General features: G+C 37.1%; 1 long non-coding RNA gene across 6 annotated transcripts in view; it reads right to left on the bottom strand.

The window, feature by feature from the left end:
* Positions 1 to 311: 311 nt before the first annotated feature.
* The window catches only part of LOC147370016 (uncharacterized), a 149,441-nt gene continuing 134,601 nt past the window's right edge, over positions 312 to 15,151 (bottom strand). For 2 of the 6 annotated variants that reach the window (XR_015168628.1, XR_015168627.1), the window contains 2 exons: positions 7,585 to 7,673; positions 444 to 955 (listed from right to left, as the gene is read on the bottom strand). This is a non-coding gene — a long non-coding RNA (uncharacterized LOC147370016). Of the gene's footprint in view, positions 956 to 5,906; positions 6,496 to 7,584; positions 7,674 to 15,151 lie in introns of those variants that run through there. The other 4 variants (XR_015168629.1, XR_015168625.1, XR_015168630.1 and 1 more) reach the window with 3 other exon arrangements.

Raw genomic sequence — 15,151 nt, 5'->3', positions numbered from 1 at the left:
CACAATACTAAAGCTTTCCTAATAGCTGAAACCTGGGATTTTTTTCCCCCCAAATTCTTTTCTTTTCAGCTAAAGATTTACAGTACTAATTTGTTCTCACCTTTACTATCCTTAATGTTCTCTTATTTGGATTCATCTTAACTCAGTAAATTTGAATGTTAAAATGGGAATATAAAATAAAATTTTTTATGTGCTGCACATTCTTTATGAAAAATCCTACCTACATACTTAGGATTCTCCTGTTTGTAACAAGCAGATTTATTTTAAAAGAGATAAGAAAATGCACCATACAGTATAGAAATCCATGAAGATTTTCTTTAAATAAACTTGTATTTGACCCATGAAGTAGGTTTTTGTGTCTGCTCTTAATTTTTGCATAAGGAATTGTTGAGCCCAGAATTCAGCACCATACCCAAGATTACACAGGAAGAAGACAAGTAGAAGACCTCTAAAAATATTTGTTTCAGGTACATAATGAAAGCCAACATCTCTATGGTACAACAGAACAGAGTTAAAATTATGAACACAGTATGTTTGGTAATGATTGGTATTTCTTACTAGATCTCGCAAAAACATTGTATGTCCTTTGTCAAGAAACTCAAAATACTCTCTTTAAGCATGCATCCTACAGCAATTATGCACAGTAACAGCTTTTACTTTTGCAGCTCCCTGGGAAGATGGTGGTCTTTCAATTTCAGTAATAGCTGAACTCTTTTTTTTTTTTTTGGTATCTGAGGGAAAGGGAAAAGATGAACTGTATAAAAAGAACATCTCGTCTATGTCCCATTGTGGTGGTTTTGGAAACTTGTCTGCACGTTAGAGCCAACTGGGAACTTCTAAGAAACGCTCAAGCATGGATGCACTTCCAGACTCTGCTGTGTCAGTGGAGCCTGGGCAAGCGTGTTGGTAACGGCGTTCCAGGAAATTCTAGGAGCACAGATTCATCTCTTGTACCCTGCAGGTGTAACATATATAATTATGTTCATTAAATGGAAACACATTAGATTGAAATATTCGGATTTTAGGAAGTATACATGCACTTGCTACCAATAAGTATGACTGAATTAGGTTATTGAAAGAAGAAAATTTTATTTTAAATAAAAAAATTCAAGTTCAATAAAAAACAAAAACAAATAATTTTAGCACCTATATTTTCCTACTTACCACTGTAATTTGCAGTCAAGGTACATTCAAGGTAGCTCCTTATTGTAAACAAACAGGTTTTTAATTCTCATTGACTTTCCTTCTTTTTTCTCCCTAAATGTTGATTTAGAAATTCTTACACTCTTTAGATAGTCTCCACATAGCATTGAAGAATGTGATTTACTGTAACTTTCTAAAGGTCTATTAAGAATTATGGGAACACATGTGGATTAAATCCATATAGCTGGGCCCAGTACTGAGTGGCTCATTTAATCTTGCTGTACGCAATGATTTTAGAAGTCAAGATAGTCCAGGAACTTGGAATCAGACACACATGATAAATAAAATTTGGATTCTTCCTTGTGCAACTGCTTAATCACACACAAAGCCATTTGCCTCACTAGGGTTTAGTTTTGTAATTTAGTAAATTGATGTAGTAACCCCTCAGAGATGCTGTTCATATTGACCTCTTAAGATGGTAAATTCTCTCAACCATGAAAACTGATATATTAATGCTATATAGTGAAACTGTCAGTATATCTTTTTTTCTCTGAGAAATGTTCCCCATTATGGACATTTACCAGAAGTTTAAAAAAGATAGCCTATCTTAAATTATCAGTAAGGACAATTAAGGATCTGCCATGCAAGGCAATATAGTATATATATAAGTATACTCTCAAGTGATATAGTATTAGCTCTACATCCTCACTAGTTTATACTATAATTAAAGAGACAAGAACATATAGGCAGTGAACATTCCACAAAGGTGGAATGTGCTCTATGCAATGAGTAGAATTCAATCGAAGACACATTATTTTTCTATTGCCACTTTGTGTAATTACCACAAACCTAGCAGCTTAAAACAATGCAAATTTATTATCCTAGAGTTCTGGAAGTCACAAGTCCAAAATATGTGTCATTGTGCAAAAATCATTGTGTCAGCAGAGCCATGCTCCTTTCTGGAACTTCCAGAGGAGAGTCTGTTTTTTTCTTTTTTCAGCTTCTAGAAACCACCTGATTTTCTTGGCTCACAGCCACCTTCTTCCATCAACAAAAACCAACAACATCAGACTGAATCCTAATCATACTGCCAAGCCAGTCTATCTCTCTTTTCTGCTTCCTTCTTCCACTTCTAAAGACCCTTGTGATTACATTGGACCTACTTGGAAAATTCAGAAAAACCTCCCCTCTCAGTGTCAGCTGATTACGAACCTGTACTCCATCAGTAAACTTGATTCTCCTTTGCCATATAAGCTAACATATTCAACATTTCCAGTAATTAGGCTATAGGCATCTTTGGCAGTAGAGGGGAGAGTGGAGGAAGGACCTGGGGACATTATTCTGCCCACCACGAAAGGTATGTAAGATGGAGCATTGGGCTGGAGAGAAAGATGCATCTACAATATGATCAAATTGTAGAGGCTGTAAGGAGGCTCTTAGAGTTTATGTAGAAGACCATTAGAAGTGTTTGGCTGAAGAGAGAAATGATCAAAAAAGGCAGAATAAGAAGGTGAAGGAAAAAGGACTGTGCAAAGGAAATGGAAAGAAAAGTGGACCAGACGCAGGAGACCAGAGATGGGCCCTGGCTGTATCTCAGGTGCCTGATGGTAAAGACCTGGGCCAGGGCAAAGGAAGCGAGAATCACTGAGAGAGTCTGGCAGATAGGACGTGAAAGTAAACATACATGGCCCTGGCTGTGCAAACTTGGGCTCCTGTCTCGGATATTCTGAGTCATTCTATGTTTTAATAAGGTCGCCAAGGAATTCATTTGCACATTAAAGACAAGGGCTAGCACCTAAAACTGAAAATCTTTCTGGACCAAAGAAACTCATATCTGAAATTGGTTTTCAGTTTCTAAAATTGGTTAAGGCCAGTGTGGCTTTTGGGATTTTTAAGGGAGAAAGTTGAGCAACAGTCACCTAAAACAAGCATTAGGCAATATTTTAATGAGACAAGTTAGTAATTATACATCCTTAAAAGAGATAAGAATATTTTTAAAATCTTACAAAAATACTAAATGTTGCATTATGATTAGTGAAATAAGTCAGACAAAGACAAAAACTATGTTATTCTCGATATGTAGAATCTAAAAAATAAGTGAATGAATATAACAAACAGGAACAGCTTCACAGATAGAACAAACTAGTGATAACAGGGAAGTGAGGGACAGCATAGTGGAAGGAATTGAGAGATGCAAAGTATTATGTATAAAATAAGCTACAATGATATATTGTACAGCAATATAAATATAGGCCAATATTTTATATTTTATAATAACTGTAACTGAAGTGTAATCTATAAATATATTGAATCACTAAACCTGGAACTGATGTAATATTATAAATAAGTTATATGTCAATTTAAAAAAGCTAAGGAAAAAATCCATTTGCTTAACAAATATTTGTATTCTAACTTGTGCAAGTCACTGTTTAAGGCATTTGAAATACATTCAAAAATAAAACAATCAAAAACAAAATACTAAATGTTAGTCTAATCAAAGAATTTAACTTCTAACTTTTGATAATACTAATATCTCCATATAGCATAAACCTCAATCATAGCTTTTATTTGAGTGAATGATCATACATACTAGTATATAACATGAATATATAAATTTAGAATATAAACAATTTAGTCATTAAAAAAGCAAAGATGTTGGCCTAGTTCATAACAGGTTCAACTTTGGCTTCTGTATTAGAAAGGTCTTATGAACTGGTTTGTCAGATCTGAGGTGTAAGCTCTTTCTTTTATAGAAAATTAAATTCCCATTTACGAATGTCTTACCTGCAAGACTCATCTTTATCATTCATTTACTAGATATTACTGAGAATGATCGATTTTCAATATACTATTTCAATATACATTCAGCTGTAGATTGCTTTTATATTTAAAATATATAGTTCTATAGTAATTATCCATTTAATACATACACAAAATTACAAAATAATTGTCTAAAATACTAATTCCTCACTAGCAATCCAAGATAAACACAGTTCCATTGGGAATTAAGCATACTCTAAGCAGAGTTTATTGTGTACCAACATAAGAAACAGTAGTAAAATAAAAATTATTTTTATGATATGATAAGCATGCCTTGTTTCAAAAAATTCCAGGCATTCTTGTATTTTGTAAGAGACATTAGAGATACTTTCTTGAATGGAAGATGTTGCTGGAGTTTTACTGTCCCCTGCCCAAAAAGATTGTTATGGAAAAATGCTTTGGTTTTATCAGAAAGTTATATAGCTAGACTAAGCACGATGAGGTTTGTGTGCACATAATTAAAGATAAAGATGCTGGTGATAGACAGTATGTAATTACTCTCTAGAGCAATAAAGTAATATCCTCTCTAGAGGATAAAGAGGGGATTAGAGTTAGACAAGAGTCCCTTCCCCCAACCTTGTCCTCAGATTCCTCGAATCTTACTTCTGTTATATTTAACATGAACTTAACAGTGAACCTATGTCAATTCATCAATCATTGTGAGACAGCAGAGCACAGGATTGTTAACAAACTCGTTGGAGCATCTCAAAAGAAACGTGCTATTGGAAACACACTAAGAAGGAACACACCCAGATAATGACAGAAGAGACGGAGGTATACACATGTTCAACACAGAGTCTAAGTCACTAAACATTTCAAAGCCACCCTCAGCATTCAAGAGAAGCCTTATAGAGTCCTTACATGTGCACATTCTGAGCTGTTTATTTTTTAGGAAGTCCTGACTCCAAGGCTCTCACTTACAGAATTCTGGTCTGACATAATCAGTTCTGGTTGATGTGTCCTTAGATACCATGTCATGAGCCAACCGTACACAAGGCTATCTATTCCAGCTGATTGGTCTTTGCCAACCTTTGTCGCAAGCCTGAATGCTTGATTACGACCAGCATTCTGTGCACTGATTATGCTCAGTGCCCCAAATGCCTTTAGAGCCAGGCTTCAGGCTACCGCTTTTCTCAGCCCTGGGAAAGAAAACATTTGGCCAATGCAGCTAAAATCCGCGAACCTATCTCTATAAACGTAGCCTGGCTGGGGACACAGATCATGAAACTATTACTAGTGAAAAATTAAATAAATCTTACGCTTGTTATACTTAGAGTTTACAGAGGACCTTATATAATATGTAACATAAATCAAAGATGAAAGGCTAATTAAATATTCTCATAGTTTAAGCTTAACTTATTCTGTGCCCTTCATTTCCCCTAATTATTTCCCTAGTTTCTGTTAACTACTTTTCTATTCTTAAATTTAAAACTACTCTGTTCAAGTTCTAGTTTGGGGCCATTCTTTTTGCTGTCACTGTTAGGGAATTTGGCACACTAGTGTTAATTGTAAGTTATGCAAATTTCTACAATGTGACCAGTTTAAATGATAAAAGTCAAATAACTAAAACAGTGCATTTTATAAAACTTTATAACTAAATTTCATCATGAATCATTTAGAATGAATGCATGTACTTAATATCTGCCTCAAAAATATCATGAAAATGTAAACTTATTAACAGATATATTGAGTGTCTTTGTATAAAAACCCATGTAACACAGAAAAGGGATAATGAAAACAAATGTAATCATAGCACCTCCCCTCCAGGGATGTACATGGTATCATAGTGATTTCTGATCTGACACTTCTTAGACTCCCATCCCCTTCTTTCTGTCTTTCAAGAAGATCTAATGGTTATAGAAAATAAAACGTTAATAGGAACCATATATGTACCTGTTTGAAGTCTCCATAGGCTAATTAAAATATCAAGAGAAGCAACCTCATTCACAGTGATACCATCAGCTTTATATATATAACACAGTTACCCCCCATGGTCACATTATGTGAATATCACTTTTTTTTTCCATCTATAACAGTTGAGGAAGAGAGGATAGAAAGGTTAATAAGCTGTTCGTGATTACACGGCTAGTAAGTTGCAGAGCTGGAGAAGGCAATGGCACTGGTACCACTCCAGTACTCTTGCCTGGAAAATCCCATGGACGGAGGAGCCTCTGGTGGGCTGCAATCCATGGGGTCGCTGAGGGTCGGACACGACTGAGCGACTTCACTTTCACTTTTCACTTTCATGCCTTGGAGAAGGAAATGGCAACCCAGTCCAGTGTTCTTGCCTGGAGAATCCCAGGGACGGGGGAGGCTAGTGGGCTGCCATTTATGGGGTCGCACAGAGTCAGACATGACTGAAGCGACTTAGCAGCAGCAGCAAGTTGCAGAGCCAGGATAGAAAACCAGTCTTCAGCTTTCATATTCTGCACAGGGGTGCTATACCATCTCTTGAGTCTTTTGTCCTTGACTCTATTCATGATTATCAGGATCTTCAGGGCTTCCCTGATGGCTCAGTGGTGAAGAGTCCACCTGCCAATGCAGGAGACACAGGTTCAATCCCTGACCTGGGAATGTTCCATATACCATGGAACAATTAAGCCCTGGCAACACAACAGCTGAGCCTGTGCTCTAGAGCCTAGAAACTGCAACTGCTGAGCCCATCTACCACAACTGCTGAAGCCCACACCACCACGAGAAGCCCGTGCTCCACAACTGGAGAGTGGCCTCCATTCACTGCAACTAGAGAAAAGCCCGTGTAGCAAAGACCCAGCAAAGTCAAACATAAAAATAAATCAGTAAAATAAAACAATCTTCAGTTTACTCTTAATTAAGGGAGAAAAAAATGAGAACTAAGTTCTTACTCAGCATGAATAAATTCTCTACATGAACACTATTATTATATTATTTTTTCCAAATTTCAAAGTTAATGAACTGAGGGAAAAGCAATAAAAGATTTTTGTTGTTAAAAAAAAAAGTGAATACTGATTAATGTGAAGGTGATTGGCTCACTTATTTTGGAGAGGTTATTACATCATTTGACTATGTATATCCATTTTGGAAGTAAAAAAATATTGTATTAGGAGGAAAAATAGAGATTGTAGTTCTTTTTAATCTCAGAAAGAAGAGACAGAATAGAAATGCCATTTCAGAGACCTTGGAAGAATCACCCTGAGAATAGTCCCTCTAATCACACAATTCTCAAGAGCTCGTGAAATTCTGGCACTGGGAGATGGAAGTTGCAGCTTTATTCTAAGGACCAATCTGACATGAGAAAGTAGGTAACAGTATATTAGATTCTTCTCTCTCCATTTTCTCAAGCTCTTCCTTAAATTATTCCCCAAAGGATATTTAACTCAAGCTCAGAGATCCAAATAGCTCTCTTATCCTGTCTGAAAATTGACTTTCACAAGTAAAGTCATCAGTTTTGAGTTTAAAACACCAAAATTCTAGGTCTAAATTATGAGAAGGGCTGACTCCACTTAAGTCTCTAATTTTCTTTAAAGTATTTCCTTTGGTAATTTAACATTCAGCTTTCTTGACTCTCCTTTCATGAAGAGTTATGCAGGCATAATTTTATTAGCTATTCCTCATCCCATATCCCATAAAACTCCTGCTTACCTCTCTTGCCTTCTGTAGTCCCCCTTCAGATTTGCACAATGTCATTTCTTTATATAGACTCATTTGCACATGGAGTTTCATTACAACCTCTGGAATAAGAAAACAGCCTTAACTCATGTATATGCTCAGACTTTTTATACTTTCAAGCATTATCCAGATGGTATCAGTGATAACAGTTCCATAACAATCTCAAGTTTGAAATATGTAAGCAATATCTTCGAACATGCACAAATTACAAAACATCCTTGCTGAACAAATATTCAATTATATTTAAAATGGACACACTTCTTTATATATGAAATAAATGTATTTCCCTTGGATATATACAAAAAATGTATACAAAACAGAGGGTTATAAACAAAAATATCATACACACAAAAATTTATGATGCCTATTTATTTAAACAGAAAGATAGAAGGAAGAAGAGAGAGAGGGAAAAGAGGTTAAAAGGAGAGAGGAAGAAAAATAAAGAAGGTTATCCGTGTCAAAAATATCAATTGTAATGACTAGATGCATGTCTCATTAATAGAATGTCCCCACCATATGAGATACATATTAAACAGCTGTCGGAATAAAGTACAGGGTGCAAATGTAGTTAGAATTTAACTTGCTTATGGATGTTTGATTAAGTATTTAATCAGTTATATTCTTATTACTCGTATAAGATATGATGAGAAATATTTACCTTTCCTGTTTCATCTGAACTTACTATGAAGTGAAGTGAAGTGAAATCGCTCAGTCGTGTTCGACTCTTTGCGACCCCATGAACTGTAGCCTACCGGGCTCCTCCGTCCATGGGATTTTCCAGGCAAGAATACTGGAATGGGTTGCCATTTCCTTCGCTAGAGGATCTTCCAGACCCAGGGCTCGAACACGGGTCTACCTCAGTGTAGGCAGACGCTTTACCGTCGGAGCCACGAATTTACTATGCTGCTGCTGCTGCTAAGTCGCTTCAGTCGTGTCCGACTCTGTACGACCCCATAGACGGCAGCCCACCAGGCTCCCCCGTCCCTGGGATTCTCCAGGCTTACTATGGGTTTACAGTATTCATGTCCTCTAAGGGAAGATGCGAAACAATACCTCATCCTCACACGCACGCCATCAAAATATAATAATAATTCAAGATATTTACACAAATTTGGTTCATGTCATGCTGGAATTATACCTGACTCTTTAAACACTGCCAAATCTTTATATCTGATTATTTTTTTAATTTAAATTTATTATCTCTGATGATTTCTTTCTTTCATCCTTAAATCTATTCAGGTTGTAAAGCATCTGGGAAAATGGAAGTAATAAGTGACATGACCTAGTTTGACAGATTCTTACTTAAGGTCCAGCTTCTGTTCCCTATGCTATAAGGCAAGGAACAGCTGATAAAAGATCTTTATTTATGCATATATTCACACACACCTTATATATTTAACCATATTGATATCTAATATATACATAAACATATCGATACACTTATAATGTTCAAAATGGTGATTAATGGGCTATTAAATGGTTGAAATAAGGTATCTTAATACCCTATCAAGATATATTAAATGAAATAGTACTAAATTAACACATATATTATGAGAATAAACACTAACTTTTACTGAAAATGTAACAAAGCTTTAAATACATACTCATATAAATAGACTTGTTAGTGTTATTGAACTGAAGGGCACTTTACTTTTGGCAAAAACTTTTCAGACAAGCTGAAGAGTAAATCATATTAATTACTTCTTGTCCACTCAAATTTTCCTGTTGAATGTGATAAAACAATCTTAGAAAATCTAATCTCAAAAGTTTCTCCTACCCTCTTCAATATGATATTCATTTGGTTGTTTGCCTTGCTAATGATGTTGACCTTCTGAACATCAGCTAAATTCTAAACTACCAGAGTTCAGTGAGCAGTACTTGGATGGGGAATTTTATAACATGGAGACACTTGAAAGAATATGATACGAGACAGCAAAAGAGACACTGATGTATAGAACAGGCTTATGGACTCTGTGGGAGAGGGAGAGGGTGGGAAGATTTGGGAGAATGGCATTGAAACATGTGAAAAGTCATGTATGAAACGAGATGCCAGTCCAGGTTCAATGCACGATGTTGGATGCTTGGGGCTGGTGCACTGGGACGACCCAGAGGGATGGTATGGGGAGGGAGGAGGGAGGAGAGTTCAGGATGGGGAACACATGTATACCTGTGGTGGATTCATTTTGATATTTGGCAAAACTAATACAATTATGTAAGGTTTAAAAATAAAATAAAATTAATTAAAAAAAAAAAGAATATTGGGCAAGACTGAATTCCATCATATCAATATACTGATATTAAGTGAAAAATTCGATTGAGGAAAATCAGGATTACAAACTATAAGTCAGACTTCTATAAATATTAGACACTTTTGGGCCATATGAGCAAGAAAATACAACTTAGAGATAAACGTTGAGATGGTGATAGTTTTATTTCCAACATATTTCCAAGGGAAGCCTGAGAGAAAAAAAAAGAAAAGCAAGATATATATATATATTTTTTTTTTTTCCCCTATTTAAGCTTCATGAACATTTTAGAGGTTTCTGTTTTTCATAGATTTCTTAGCTGAGTATATGTAAACCCAATGAACTTCATTAAATGTAAAAAGTAATCTGTACATGTTGTAGCAATGCAAATTTAAAAACATTCAAGTTGAAATGCAGATTTATAGCAACACAATTTCAAAAAGAAAAAATTGGAATAGGAGAAAAACGACATCACTAACACTTTTAAAATCTATACTTGGCTTTATATTTCAAATATCAATGGTATATACTATCTTGGTCTGAATCTGGAAGACCATATAAGTATAGTTTGAACAATTTGGTGAGTGATTAAATTCATGTTGAACACTGTTCATCTCCTCTCCATTAACCATTTCATACCTTACAGTCTCAATAATATAGACATCTCTGACCCTTAAAGATTATGAACCAGAGTTCAAAAGGCATTTGTTAATTTATCTTTACATATAGTAATTGACTATAAAAATCAGTATTATTTGAACATATAACAGATATGGCTTTATGTGACTCCTAGTCATTTCTCACCCACTGCTGCTGCTAAGTCACGTCAGTCGTGTCCGACTCTGTGCGACCCCAGAGACGGCAGCCCACCAGGCTCCCCCGTCCCTGGGATTCTCCAGGCAAGAACACTGGAATAGGTTGCCATTTCCTTCTCCAATGTATGAAAGTGAAAAGTGAAAGGGAAGTCGCTCAGTCATGTCCAACTCTTAGTGACCCCATGGACTGCAGCCCACCAGGGTCCTCCGTCCATGGGATTTTCCAGGAAAGAGTACTGGAGTGGGGTGCCATTACCTTCTCCGTTCTCACCGACATGTCTATATTATTTAATAGTTGGTTTAACTTTGTCTAATGTATCATTTTAAAAGAACACATTATATAGAAGTATGTGATATAACTCTTTGGGACTCCATGGACTGTAGCTCACCAGACTCCTCTGTCTGTGGGAATTCTCCAGGGAAGAATATTAGAGTGGGTTATCATGTCCTCCATCAGGGGATCTTCCCAACCCAGGGATAGAACCCTTGTCTCCCACATCATAGGCAAATTCTTTACCATCTGAGCCACCAGGAAAGCACAAATTATTATTTTAAAAGAAATACAAAAAAAAACACACACACAAAAAAACAAAAACAATAACAATAAAAAATAAATAAAAGAAATACAAGTTATATAAAAGCATCAGTTTAGTTCAGTTGCTCAGTCATGTCCAACTCTTTGAAAACCAATGGACTACAGCATACCAGGCCTCCCTGTCCATCACCAACTCCTGGAATTTACTCAAACTCATGTCCATTGAGTCAGTGATTCTATCCAAATGTCTGTTGCCCCTTCTCTTCATGCCCTCTATCTTTCCCAGTATCAGGGTCTTTTCAAATGAGTCAGATCTTCGCATCACATGGCCAAAGTATTGGGTTTTCAGCTTCAGCATCAGCCCTTTCAATGAATATTCAGAACTGATTTCCTTTAGGATGGACTGGTTGGATCTCCTTGAAGTCCAAGGGACTCTCAAGAGTCTTCTCCAACACCACAGTGCAAAAGCATCAATTATTTGGCACTCAGCTTTTTTATAGTCCAACTCTCACATCCATACATGACTATTGGAAAAACCATACCTTTGACTAGATGGATCTTTGTTTGCAAAGTAATGTCTCTGCTTTTTAATATGTTTCCTAGGGTGGTGATAACTTTATTTCCAAGGAGCAAGTGTCTTTTAATTCCATGGCTGCAGTCACCATCTACAGTGATTTTTGAGCCCAAAAAAGTAAAGTCTGACACTGTTTCCACTGTTTCCCCACTTATTTATCATGAAGTGATGGAACCAGATGCCAGGATCTTAGTTTTCAGAAAGTTGAGTTTTAAGCCAGCTTCTATGCTCTTCAAATTCTGAAAGATGATGCTGTGAAAGTGCTGCACTCAATATGCGAGCAAATTTGGAAAACTCAGCAGTGGCCACAGGACTGGAAAAGGTCAGTTTTCATTCCAATCCCAAAGAAAGGCAATGCCAAAGAATGCTCAAACTACTGCACAATTGCACTCATCTCACATGCTAGTAAAGTAATGCTTAAAATTCTCCAAGCCAGGCTTCAGCAATTTGTGAACCATGAACTTCCAGATGTTCAAGCTGGTTTTAGAAAAGGCAGAGGAATCAGAGATAAAATTGCCAACATCTGCTGGATCATGGAAAAAGCAAGAGAGTTCCAGAAAAACATCGATTTCTGCTTTATTGACTATGCCAAGGCCTTTGAATGTGTGGATCACAATAAACTGTGGAAAATTCTGAAAGAGATGGGAATACCAGACCACCTGACCTGCCTCTTAAGAAACCTATATGCAGGACAGGAAACAACAGTTAGAACTGGACATGGAACAACAGACTGGTTCCAAATAGGAAAAGGAGTACATAAAGGGTGTATATTGTCACCCTGCTTATGCTATGCTATGCTATGCTAAGTCACTTCAGTTGTGTCCGACTCTGTGCGACCCCATAGATGGCAGCCCACCAGGCTCCCCCGTCCCTGGGATTCTCCAGGCAAGAACACTGGAGTGGGCTGCCATTTCCTTCTCCAATGCATGAAAGTGAAAAGTCAAAATGAAGTCGTTCAGTCATGTCCGATTCTTAGTGACCCCATGGATTGCAGCCTAACAGGCTCCTCCGTCCATGGGATTTTCCAAGCAAGAGTACTGGAGTGGGGTGCCATTGCCTTCTCCAGTCACCCTGCTTATTTAACTAATATTCAGAGTACATCATGAGAAACGCTGGGCTGGAAGAAGCACAAGCTGAAATCAAGATTGCTGGGAGAAATATCAATAACTTCAGATATGCAGATGACACCACCCTTATCGCAGAAAGTGAAGAGGAACTAAAAAACCTCTTGATGAAGGTGAAAGAGGACAGTGAAAAAGTTGGCTTAAAGCTCAACATTCAGAAAACTAAGATCATCGCATCTGGTCCCATCACTTCATGGCAAATAGATGGGGAAACAGTGGACACAGTGGCTGACTTTATTTTTTGGGCCTCCAAGATCGCTGCCAATGGTGACTGCAGCCATGACATTAAAAGACACTTAGTCCTTGGAAGGAAAGTTATGACCAGCCTAGACAGCATATTAAAAAGCGGAGACATTACTTTGCCAACAAAGGTCCATCTAGTTGAGGCTATGGTTTTTCCAGTGGTCATGTATGGATGTGAGAGTTGGACTATAAAGAAAGCTGAGTGCCGAAGAATTGATGCTTTTTAACTGTGGTGTTGGAGAAGACTCTTGAGAGTCCCTTGGACTTCAAGGAGATCCAACCAGTCTATCCTAAAGGAGATCAGTCCTGGGTGTTCACTGGAAGGACTGATGTTGAAGCTGAAACTCCAACACTTTGGCCACCTGATGCGAAGATCTGACTCATTTGAAAAGACCCTTATGCTGGAAAAGATTGAGGGCAGGAGGAGAAGGGGACAACAGAAGGTGAGATGGTTGGACGGCATCATCGACTCAATGGACATGATTTGGGTAAATTCTGTGAGTTGGTGATGGACCGGGAGGCCTGGCGTGCTGTGTTTCATGAGGTCGAGAAGAGTCTGACACGACTGAGTGCCTGAAGTGAACTAACTTGCTTTTTGAGTATCCAACGGATATTGACAATTTGATATCTGGTTCCTCTGCCTTTTCTAAATCCAGACTGAACATCTGGAAGTTCAAGGTTTATGTACTGTTGAAACCTGGATTGGAGAATTTTGACCATTACTCTGCTAGTGTGTGAGATGAGTGCAATTGTGCAGTAGTTTGAGCATTCTTTGACATTGCCTTTCTTTGGGATCGGAATGAAACCTGACCTTTTCCAGTCCTGTGGCCACTGCTGAGTTTTCCAAATTTGCTGGCATATTGAGTGCAACACTTTCACACCATCATCTTTTATGATTTGAAATAACTCAACTGGAATTCCATCACCTCCACTAGCTTTGTTCATTATGGGCCATCCTTAAAAGCTGCAACATTTTAGAGTTATTAGTTTTATTTAAATATCAGCATAAATTGACAGTAGAAATTCAGAAGCAGCTTATCATTCAATTTTCATTTATATTATCTCATTTTGTTTTTCATCTATTTTCTAGAAAATGTTAAGGAATTGCTAATATTCATGTATGAATAACTCATTTTTGTAAGGAATCTTGTCATGCTAAACAACCAATTTTATAATATTTTATCTCTCCCTGATATATATCATTTGAATTAACTTAGTCACCTGCAGTTTAAGACTAGGCAGCATAGCGAATTGGGCAAACTTTAATAAAGCAATGACATATCTAGAAGAAAGTAACAGGATTTCACCAAATACCTCTGCTCTCTTTCAAGGATTATGTAGTTAATAAGTTAGTTAGGAAAATTACAATAGAATAAATATAGATTCTAAAAAGATGCTAATTCTCCATGCACTTAAATCTAAGAGGCCAGGTGATTTGGTATTGAAGTTTAGATGCTTTTGGTGATCCTGCATTTGGGTTTTGTTCTTAATTCTTCAATTTTCTGTTCAAGTTGCTTTACCTCTCTGAGACTCAACTGAAAAATGGAAATAATAATACATCTTTTTCAGGCTGCAGTGAATGTGGAATAAAATAACCTGTATGCACAATTGCATATAAAACTCTTGGCGGAGAGCTTAGCATAAAATAGTCACAATCGTTAAGTTATTAACCTGAAAAAATACTTCGTTCTTAAGCTAAGGGTAAAGAGGACAATATGTAGAGGCAGCGTTTGGCTTCAGATCAACATAATTTGCCATGTCTCTTGAGGTTTTTTTATAATATCTATGCTTTGGTGGTAGATGCCACTATCATGCTATTATGAAGGATTTGCAAAGCTCATCTGGTATCAGCAGGGACAAATGCCTGGAGCATTTAAGTATATCTGCCCTGCTCACAGAGTGAGCTGAGAAGTAACCGCCTTCTCACGCATGGGCAGCACTTCCCCATCTAAGTTGCTCTTCACATTTTCTTACTAGTCTTGGCCCCCTACCTTACTGGCATC

Source organism: Bos grunniens, chromosome 7, assembly GCF_055505025.1.
Source record: "Bos grunniens cultivar Pamir isolate PY7600 chromosome 7, Bosgru_T2T1.0, whole genome shotgun sequence".
NCBI classification, from domain to species: domain Eukaryota; kingdom Metazoa; phylum Chordata; class Mammalia; order Artiodactyla; family Bovidae; genus Bos; species Bos grunniens.
Note: the sequence above shows the minus strand (reverse complement) of the source record. Positions and strands in the feature narration are given on the sequence as shown.